The sequence below is a fragment of the Pituophis catenifer genome, unplaced genomic scaffold (genome assembly GCF_029215685.1).
Source record: "Pituophis catenifer annectens isolate HBS135680 unplaced genomic scaffold, rPitCat1.0.hap2 SCAF_3, whole genome shotgun sequence".
NCBI lineage: Eukaryota > Metazoa > Chordata > Lepidosauria > Squamata > Colubridae > Pituophis > Pituophis catenifer.
In genome coordinates, this window is record NW_027256883.1 from 37763265 (window position 1) to 37774549 (window position 11285).

The 11285-nt window shown below is 44.8% G+C and overlaps 1 long non-coding RNA gene and 1 other non-coding gene across 2 annotated transcripts; both read left to right on the plus strand.

Moving 5' to 3' along the window:
• Nucleotides 1–4985: 4985 nt before the first annotated feature.
• Nucleotides 4986–11237, plus strand: LOC139315776 (uncharacterized). The gene is made up of 3 exons (XR_011600300.1): nucleotides 4986–5186; nucleotides 10100–10134; nucleotides 10752–11237. It is a non-coding gene; the product is annotated as an uncharacterized lncRNA (long non-coding RNA).
• On the plus strand, nucleotides 10352–10429 carry LOC139316085 (small nucleolar RNA SNORD87). The gene has a single exon (XR_011600335.1). It is a non-coding gene; the product is annotated as a small nucleolar RNA SNORD87 (small nucleolar RNA).
• Nucleotides 11238–11285: the final 48 nt, after the last annotated feature.

The following is an 11285-nucleotide window of genomic DNA, read 5'->3' on the forward strand; positions in this document are numbered from 1 at the left end:
GTGGACCCTCCGTTGAGGGTTGAAACTATAGATGGGCGGGAACTCGTGGCGGGGCCCATCAAAACCGCTACCCAGCCCTTGCGCCTCGCCATTGGAAACCACGAGGAGGCGATCCAGTTTTATGTAACGGCGGATCTGCACTTTCCCTTGGTCCTGGGGATGGCCTGGCTTCGGGCGCACGACCCTCAGGTGGCGTGGTCGAGAAACGCCATCTCGTTCCCAAGCCTGCAGTGTGTCGACCACCTTCGCCACACCTGCGCCGGCCAGGACGTCTCTGCCCCAAACGTCTCCTTGCCTCCGGAGCTGACGCCCTTCGCTGACGTGTTCAGCGAGAAGGAGGCGGACCGCTTGCCCCCGCACCGACCCTACGACTGTGCGGTGGACCTAATGCCCAACGCGCCCCTGCCATCGGGACGCCTGTACTCCATGTCGGAGCCCGAGCTGGCCGCCTTGCGGGACTTCCTGGAAAAGAACCTGGCCCGTGGGTTCATCCGGCCTTCGACCTCCCCGCTCTCGGCCCCGGTCCTCTTCGTTAAAAAGAAGACGGGGGACTTGCGCCTGTGTTGCGACTACCGGCGCTTGAATGCCATCACAGTGCGAAATCGCTACCCCCTGCCGCTGATCCCGGAGCTGATGGAGAGGTTGCGGGAGGCCTCGATCTTCACTAAGCTCGATCTCCGAGGGGCTTACAACCTGGTGCGCGTGAGAGAGGGGGACGAGTGGAAGACGGCGTTCGGCACGCGGTACGGACACTTCGAGTATACCGTCATGCCGTTCGGGTTGACCAACGCCCCCGCAGTCTTCCAGCACTTGATGAACGATGTGTTCCGGGACATGCTGGATCGGTTCGTGGTGATCTACTTGGATGACATTTTGATCTATTCCCGGACCCCGGAAAGTCACCTCCAGCATGTCCGCCAGGTCCTGCAGCGCCTGCGGGAGCACCAGCTCTATGCGAAGTTGGAGAAATGCTACTTCTTCCAGACTTCCATAGAGTTCCTTGGGCACATCATCACCCCCGAGGGCATCGCGATGGACCCGCACAAGGTGGAGGCCTTGCGCAGTTGGGAACCCCCGCGTCGGGTGAAGGACGTCCAGTGTCTGTTGGGATTCGCCAACTACTATCGGACCTTCATCCCGGGCTTCGCCACCCTGACCTTGCCGTTGACCCAGCTCCTTCGAAAGAAGGTCCCGTTCCAGTGGGGGCCCCCGCAGCAGCAGGCCTTCGAGGTCCTCAAGCAGGCCTTCCTCACGGAGCCAGTCCTGAGGCACCCCAATCCACACCGTCCGTTCGTGGTGGAGACGGACGCATCCAACATGGCGATTGGGGCGGTGCTGCTACAGGCTCCGGTGGATGGCGGCACTCTTTTTCCCTGCGCATACTACTCCCGGAAACTCAACCCTTCCGAGCGCAACTACACCATCTGGGAAAAGGAGTTGCTGGCCATCAAGGCCGCGTTCGAGGCTTGGCGACATCACCTCGAGGGGGCCCGACACCAGGTGGAGGTGCGGACGGACCATCGGAACCTGGAGCACCTCACCACGGCACGGAAGTTGAACCAGCGGCAGATCCGGTGGTCGTTGTTTTTCGCCCGGTTCAACTTCCACGTCACCTACATTCCGAGCAACCTCAACCAGAGGGCGGACGCGCTATCCCGTAAGCCGGAATACTTTTGCCCCAAGGACTCCCTTCCCCCCCGGACGGTGCTGCCAGCGGACTCCTTGGCCGCGGTCCAGGAACCGGTGGACCTGCGGGCTCAGGTGCTGGAAGCGCAGCGACGGGACGACTGGTCGCAGCAGCGGAGAGCGGACGTCGGCCCCGGGTCCCCATGGACTGTGGAGGAGGGCTTGCTCAGACATCGGGGTCGGCTGTACGTGCCCACGAGTCCGCTCCGAGCCCTCGTCATGAACCAGCGTCATGACAACCCCGCGGCAGGGCACTTCGGCTTCTTTAAGACTTTGAACCTGGTGACGCGGACTTTTTGGTGGCCTCGGGTACGGCACGACGTGCACGCCTACGTGACGTCCTGTGTGACGTGCCGACAGGCCAAAGCCGCGTCCGGCCCCCCTCCCGGACTCCTCCAGCCGCTACCGACACCGGAGAGACCGTGGGGAGCCATCTCCATGGACTTCCTGACAGACCTGCCCCGTCCGCTACGTACACGACCGTCCTCGTGGTGGTGGATGCGCTCACGAAGATGGCACATTTCATCCCGTGCCGCGGCCTGCCCTCGGCCCGCACCACGGCTCGCCTGTTCCTGCAACATATCTTCCACCTCCACGGCCTGCCGGACCGGGTGGTTTCGGACCGCGGGGCCCAGTTCACGGCTCGCTTCTGGAAAAGCCTGATGGCCGCGCTGGAGGTGCAGGTGTGCCTGTCATCGTCGCACCATCCGGAGACTGACGGGGGCACGGAGAAGGTCATCGGCATACTGGAGCAGTACCTCCGCTGTTTTGTCAACCAGCAGCAGGACAACTGGGCCGAGTACCTTCCCCTGGTGGAGTTCGCTTTTAATAACTCCCAACACACCTCCACCCAGATGACCCCGTTCCATGCCAACGTCGGATACCATCCACGGCTTTTCCCGTTGACCATCATGGACTCCCCTGTTCCCGAGACCCGGGACTTCCTCTCAGAGCTGCAGGCGGTGCAGCAACTGGTGCGGCGGCAGCTGATCCGAGCGAAAGAGGATTATAAACGGTTCGCCGATCGCGCCCGCCGGGCGACGCCACCGCTGGAAGTAGGAGATCGGGTGTGGTTGTCCACGAAACACCTCCCCACGGACCGGCCGGTACGGAAACTGGCCCAATGCTTTATCGGTCCCTTCCCTATCGAGACGGTCATCAATCCGGTGGCCTACCGGTTGACTCTACCCCGCTCCATGCGGCTCCACCCTGTTTTTCATTGGTCCCTCCTGGTCCCTGAGGCCCCCGCGAGCCATCTCCGCCGCCCGCCAACGCCTGCCCCCCCAGCCGCAGCCGACGAGGACGACGCCTCGACGTACGAGGTGGACAGTATCCGGGACTCCCGTTGGCTGAAGGGGCGCTTCCAATACCTCATCGCCTGGAAGGGGTACAGGCCCGAGGATTTCACCTGGGTGAATGCGTCTGCCGTTCAGGCCCCTGACCTGGTGCGGGCTTTCCACGAACAGTTCCCGTCCCGACCCCATCCCGACCGTCAGACCCGGGGGAAGGGCCCTGCGGTGGGGGATAGTGTTGTGGCCCCGCCCTCTGAGCCTGTCCCATCGGAGGAAGAAAGCTCCGAGCATGAGGAAGAGGAGTCAGCCAGGCCTCCCTCTCCAGGCCCCTCACCTCTGGCATTGTCTCAAGTGCCGGCCGAGGGAGAGGAGACAGCTGATTCGAGTCAAAGTGATAATGACACATCATTCCTGGACGCACGCCTCCGAAGGCGTGATAAACGTTTGCAGCAGCTTGGGAGGCGTGCTAGGGATTAGAACTGAGTCACTGGACCACACCCCAGAGACCACACCCCAGAGACTATATAATAGAGAGTGGTGGTCAAGGATCTTTTGTGACGAACAAAGCAAAACCTTGGACAGTCACTAAAGCCTCGTCCGGAACTGCTGGGAGGAATATTATTTCTCTTTGGACTTTCTTGAACGTTCGTATCTTATCTGTCTGTTTGTGAAAATAAAGTAACTTGGCAGACGGTGTGTCTATCGCTGCCAAGTCGGAGATAAGAACTGGGTGCGTTCCAAAGTGTTTCCTTAACCCTCGACTGGCTGTGTGTGTGTGTGTGGGGACGGGGACAGATCAACAACCGCAGTGATTCACTGAACAACTGTGGCAAAAAAAGTGGTAAATGGAGCAAAACTCGCTTAACAATTGTCTTGCTTAGCAACAAAAAATAGCAATAGCACTTAGACTTAACGTATTTTTTGCTCCATAAGATGCACCTGACCATAAGAGGCATCTCGGTTTAGAGGAGGAAAACAAGACAAAAAACTTTCAGGCAGAGCCCGAGAGGACCACAGATAGGTGACTTCTCATGTGCCAGCTCTGCCTATTGACTCCTGCACTGCGGAAAAGAGACAGAAGAGGTGGGGTTCAGCACTGTAAAAGGACCCCGCCGTGGCCCAGCTGCTATTCACCAAAGACGCACAGTGATTTCCACCCACTTTGGGGGGAGGGGAGTGTGTCTTATGGAGCGAAAAATACTTTACAGCCCTTTCTAAATGGTTTACAGAGTCAGCCTATTGCCCCCAACAAAAGTTTGGGCTCAGTTGTGGTCATGGTCAAGAACTACCTCTAGTTTCCCCCCCCCCAATTCAGTGAAGAGTGGACAGCAGTAGGAAAGAGCTATAACTAGATCAACTGGCCTAATTCATCCATTGCTAGCATAGCTCAAGTCAGTAATATTGCTGAGCCGGACCGTAAATGTTTGCCCTTGAGAGAGGTTACTGTATTTGCCAAGGCCCTGTTGAGGGTTTTTTTTCCCCTGTGTTGTATTTTTAAATATTTTTGCTGGATTTTGTAATCTGGAGTAGGCGGCTATAACAATTAATATAGTAGTAATAAGATGCTGTTCCGAGATGTGTTTGCCTTCCTAGCATCGGCTACCAGCTCGTGGAGTTCCAGCTTGCTACCTTTACGAGCCCAAACTGGCCGCCTCTGGAACTACAAGTTCCACAATGCATCGCGAGCCTGTATATTTTCAGGGCCGATCCTACCGCGAGAGGTCGCGCCGTTTTCACGAAGAAACGAGTGGTTGGCTTGTTCGTTAAAAGCGGCCTAAAAGAAATGTCGGAAAGTATCCCATGTCATTTGTGTTTGTAAACTCGTCCTGGACGGCATTAAACTTCGGTGCTATATGGACCTATCAAATCGATGAGGAAAAAAAATAATAAATTCGGCCCACCCAGGCCCGAGGGCGACCCCCCCCGAATCACGTGACCTTCAAAAGGACCGTTGTGGCTCCCGCTCCTCGCGAGACTTGACATGTGGCTTCGCCGCGTGGTGAAGGAGCCCCGCGCGCCCGCTTCGCTTAGAGTCGGCTGCGGTTGAGAGTGCCCTCAAGGACGACCGGGTAGGCCTCACATTCCCTCCGTTTTGGCAGGTTCGTCCCCGGAACCGCTGGGCTCCTCCGTTCTTCTGACCCGAGAAATGTGATGAAGCAAAGATACGCTCCGACGACCTTCTAGCGGACGGCGCCGAGGGCTTGAGAGGTAGACATTTGGCAGAGGCGCGATCGCTTCGCGTTTTCCTCAAACGGTTGCTACGCCGGGAAATGGGTCTTGGGCGGGAGATTCTTCGGAGCCTCTCGGTCTGATGTGGGTGGGCGAACGGAAAAAGAAAGACGATGGCGCCCTCCTCAAGAAACCACAGCACTCCTCCTTGTTCTTAAAAATAGACCGAGCTTTGCGCCATTTTGTCCATCTCGGCGGAGGGGCTAAGCCTCCCGAGCTCGTCGGAGACCAAGTCGTCTCTTTAGGAGAATACTGGTGTGTAAGGAGGAGCACTGAATTAGTTGTTCGCCAAGGTTTAGAAAAAAAGGGCTTGATGCTCTTTTTAATAATTCGCCCTTAAAATCACTAGGCTCCCCCGGGGAGACTTTCTGCCTAATATGAATAGAGGAGTTTAAGCTTTGATCGCTTTTGCATATTGTACTTGCTTCTATCATTACTGGCCTGCAGAATCTCAAAACTTCTTTTATGGAGTTTACAATGTCAGCTCCTTACTGGACTATTAACTAATTTGCTGATTGTACTTTCTGTCTAATAACATGGCCGGGAAGATTGGATTTGCTGAGCTGAATCTGCTTTGTTGTGATGTGCTATTGGGATTGAATGGAAAAATGATTGGGGATGAAGCAGCTGCTCCTTTAAATCCTTCGAGGTTGGGGCAGTGACTATTGGGCTAGTAGCTATTAAATCTACCACATGGGACAACAGATCAGTTTCTCATGTCAAATAGTGATAATCAATTCAAGGAGAACAGATGAGATAATTTAATTGTAACTTCAAAAGAATCTAAGAAAAATAGCTATCTAATCTTGAGTGATTATTTATTTAATCCAACAAAATTTGAAACAGACTGACTTTGACAGTACTGGAATCTGCAAAATATTACTGAATTATGCTGGATTACATTTTTACATTTGCCAAACTGAACAAATTATTAGTGCATTTTCTAGTATAGTGCTACTGTAAATTTGCAAAGTAGCACAATTTTTTTTATGCCAGTGATGAATGTTGAAGTGTTTCCAGAATTTATTGACTACATTATAGGACAGAGGCTGAGATGACAGACTTTGGGGAGAAAGAAGGGGGAAAATCAGAACTGCGGTACTAAATATGAAAGGATAGCTTAGAATAATTGAACCTACATGAAAGAATGACAATATAAAACATGGCGGCAACATTGAAGGTCTCAAGCTTTTTTTTTTGTCTAGAACCTGTATATTTTGTTTAATAATCAGATACTACTTCTGAATTTAGTGAAGTTGTTAGTACAATTCAATATATTTACATGGTTCTATCCATCAGCTAATTAAATAGAAGGAAGAAGTATTGTGTGTGCTTGCCACCTTGAATTATTTACAAAATATAAAGGCAGGAAAGTTCTTAAATAGTACCTTGGTTTGCTTCAAAGCCTCCAACTGTCACAAGATGGAGCTGTTGTGCAAAAGGGGTACAGGTTATCCAGCAATAATATATGATGCTATAATGTATTGTAGTTAAGGTAAATTATATTCTTAGGGTAGTGTACATAGAAAAACGGATGTGATTATCATTATTAGAATGATTATTTGGAAAAAAAATATTCACTTTCAGATTTTTATCTGTGATGGCATAACATATTACATAATTACACATAAGTAATCTTGCTATTACAGAAGCAGTAAAATAGTTTGATGAAACAACATATCTCTAGTGTTACGAGTCAGATAAAGAGTTCTGAACTACTACATAGATTTTAGCAGAGAAACGTATTGATAGTAATTAGGATTTACAGAGTAATTTCTCTGTAATTGATTTTGATCCTGAAGTACAAGTTGAGCTTGTCATAAACCTATACATAATACAAATGGTAACCAAATTCTTGGCTGTGCTATTATGTCAAATGAGGAACTACAGAAAAGATACAGAATTAAATTTGGAACGTTACAGAATATTAAAAAAAAAAACACCTATAAAACTAAACCTGAAAACTCACACTATGCGTGTGAAGCAATAAAAAACTTTCTAGTTGTGCTAAATTGTGAAACAGTAATTTGAAAGCATTTTCCAAATATATTTTGGTAGACAAAAGGATATTTTGAAATATATCTGTGCAAAGAAGATAATCATATTTTTTAAAAATATTATTTTAGGCATACTTCTTACACTCCTTGTAATTACTTCTAGTGCATAATTTGGTTTCTCCAAACTAAAATTAATAAAAACTAGAAAGAGTTTACAGATTCTTCAGAAGAATTGATTTGGAATTCACATTTTTATAGGAGAGTTTTTGAAATTGTTAAAGCTGATGCATCTTTCAGGTTTATTGTATAAGAATGCTTTCCCAGCTTTCTGCATGTTGCATTTCTGTGTGTGGTGAATCACCTCCATTGAAAGATTTACATAACTAATGCAAGAAAGGATCTTGTGACAACACAAATAGCTGCACCAGTATTGAGAGACTACAGAAGCAGAAAAGATATTTTAATTATTATTGAAATAGACATTCACTAGGAAACAAGTTTGGTGATAACTTCTAAGTTGACTGATTTCAAGACAGCCTGTGGCTATTGTTTTCCATCTGCTTAGTGCAGAGAAAAACTATAGAATAGAGCTTCCCTTTCAGAAGCTTAAAATAGCTGTAACACTTCTTGTTTTGCTGCTATCCTCTTTTAAAATCATATCCAGCTTATTTAGATCTTCCTAGGAATTTATTTTGTCCCATTTTTCTTGACCCAGACCTGCTATCATGCTATGAAGTTGATTATGTGCCAAGTTATTTTCAATTATTACTGACCACATAGATTTTCTCTTTGACAATCTGTCTCTAAATTGTTCTTTCAAGTCTGCCAATGGTGCATTCATTGCCATTGTAAGATTTATGCATCTTGCTGCTGGTTGTCCTCTTCTGCTAGGTCTTCTCATAATATGTCTGCAGAAAGATAATTTGAGCCTGGTCATTTGTGCCTTGAGTGAGAACTCTGGGTTGATTTGTTCAATGATATATCAGATTGTTTTCTTGGGTGTCCACGGTATTCTCAGAGTCTTTGTCTATCTATCATGCTATATAGATAGGGACCATTGATAGTTCCATTGTAACTTGTTACCATGGTACTCATATCCTCACATTTATGACCTTTGCAGGTCTGTAAAGCAAAGTAGTAAGTAGAAAGAAAGATCATAAACACAGTAACTGTTTTGTTTAATGACAGCGTTGCTTAATGACCAAGTTAGTCTTAATTGTGGTCACTACCCTTACTTGAAGTTTAATGTGTTGTGTTTATGTTGAGCTTTCTAATTTTTTTTTTTTTTATTTGGACAATAGTGCTTTTTGCTGATTTGATTCAGGCAGAAAAATGACAGGAGTCTGCTATCGTCGTAAATGTAACAAACCATTTCCAATATTACTTTCATTTCCCCAAAACAAAAAATAAAGTGTTTGCTGTGCATGAGATATTGTGTGATGTATTGTAAACTACAGCAGAGTTTCATAAAATTCATAATATATGATAAATATAATAAAAGAATGCCTACAAGAATAAAAAATCCTTTTCAAAAAAGTGCCCATTATAATACATAGGACCTGAGGTTTTTGGTTGGACATAAAGTTTTACAACCCCTAGAGCAGACAATAAATTTCATTTTTGAAGCATATATATGTGTATGTGTAATAGGCATTTTAATGCATCTGTCTTAGTTGTGTATAAAATTGCTAATTCCTGGTTCCATTTGTGTATATTTTCTAGAATTTGGTGGCTTTTAATTAAGATTTTCAAGAAACTGTAGGGAAAATGTACTTCGAGTATTGATTATTTTGAGTTATTTCCACCCTGCCAAGCTGTCTGAATAATGATGAATTGTGCAAGTAGTGATCATTACTGCAGTTGATGTCTTCATAAATCAGTAGCATCAGCTAAGATGTCCCTGTTCTAATGATTAATTGCTTCTTTGTCAGTGCAGGGATTAGCTAGAGAGTCATCTTGGAGCCATGACCTCTGCCCTCTTTACTCTGTAACAGTAAATTTAACCCAAGGAATACCATTTTATTGAGACTTCGATGGTTTTTGGGGGTGGGGGGAGTGTACTTAGCTCTCAGCCTGAACCAAGTCTGTAGGGAATATGTTTTACTAGTTCAGATAGCTGGAGTCCCAAAGAGTGGAAATTGTAAACCTTAACCTTAATTTCATTCTTATTAAACAAGAGTAACTGTAAGATTCATTCATTAGAATAGTGAATGAATAAAATAGTTTAATTCTGGGTTAACTCTTCCTTTGTAGTTTTCCCATAAGTTTTGGAACAGCAACAGCCCAAATCAGTCCATTGTAGAATAAAGGCCTTTTCAGAATTTGATAACTACTTCAACATACTGCAAGTTATTTTCAGTTATTGTCTTTGCAACTGAGATGTTTCATTTGCCAGCACTTTTTTGGGCATTTTGGGTGTTTTAAAGTCATGGGGCATTCAGCTGCTGTTGCCCAGTTTTAGTAAGCTCCTTGTACAGTGTAGCCAGCTCATGACTATTTTCCAGTGCGCTGCTCCTACAATCCATGGATGGGTATTTTCATTAACTCTCTTATGAAGTGGCAACATAGGAATAGTAAATTTAGAGAGTAATGTTAATAATGTATTCTTTTGAGAGAAAAAGCTTCAAAGTACATTCAAGGGGATGATCCAGTGTTTTAGCTGTGCTTTGTTTTTGTTTTTTAAAGATAGTATAGAATGAGATCTCCTACATACTTGCATACCAAGCAATTATAAGCAATAAAATGCTTTTATTCATAAATATATTTTATTCATAAATGCAAAATTTTAAAAATCCTAGATGCTTCCATTTTATTACATGAAAAATAGTATTATACTTAAATATTGCCAACCGTTTGATTTCTTTTTTTGTTGTTTTGTTTTGTTTTGTTTTGGAGCACTCAGTATGCCTCACTGGATCCCATATTAAATGGTGAGTATTGCTCTTACTATATAAAGAGTAAGAATTGTGATTTGGATTAATAAATGCACTTGGAAAGTTGAATACATATTTCTAGAAGATTAAAGTTACATGAATGCTTGTTTGTTTTACTTTTCCCTCTTTAAAATAAATAAAAATATTTGCAAATCAATGATAAAATGGAAAATATTTTAATACATGTTTTTATTAATGGGAAATATATTTTATCGCTGGCACAATGATGATTTCCTTTAGCCGTTTACCCATCTGAATGTGTGATGTGTATTTCCAATTCTGAGGTGCCAGTAAAGCTTTAATTATACCATGTAAAGTATTTACTTAGAATATTTAAATACTGTATATTAAAATGTCTTTCCAAGTGATTTAATTGGCATATTTCCCCAAGTAGTCATGAACTGCTGTTCAGACTTAACATTTGTGTCATTTGAGATCCTTACTGAAAATTATAAACATTTGCTAATTTGAAAATAGCTTTATCTAATTTGAAAACAATATTGACAGCTTTGAATGAACCTTTTTTATTTAATATATTACCTTAATATAACATTTGCTGCTGTTTAATGTGCTGTTGTTTAATGTGATATACTAATCTCCCTATTTCTTTGCAGGATATGACAAGACAAACGGAAGAGTGATCGTTTTCCAATATGAAATTAATTTTAAACAAATACTTTAGTTTGATGTTGATGTAATTCTAAATTAAAAAACATATATAGGACAATTACCACTTCAGCATTTTCCTAAGGATATTTTTCACCATATTTTTTTCTCAGATTTCCGGGAAAGGGTAACTTTTTTTCAGTTAGCTTGTTTTCTTGTTTCTGCATGAAGATTGGGAGAGGAAAGCAGACTTGCCATGATAGATAACATGGTTATACAAAGATTATTTTCCTACATCTTTGTAAAATCCAATCTCACAACCATGGTTGACTTTTGTGTATGTATATCTGTTTTTAATGTTATTGTAAGCCTTAGCACTGAATCAAATTGAAGTCTTTACTAATGAACTGTCATTTATTTATACTATGTGGGAGATTGAATACCAGCCTGTATATTTTTGAATTCCATTAAATTTCATTTCTTGTTTTATATTATAGAACGTGATTTTAATTTTTGGGGGTGAGAGTAAAATCCTATGTGAA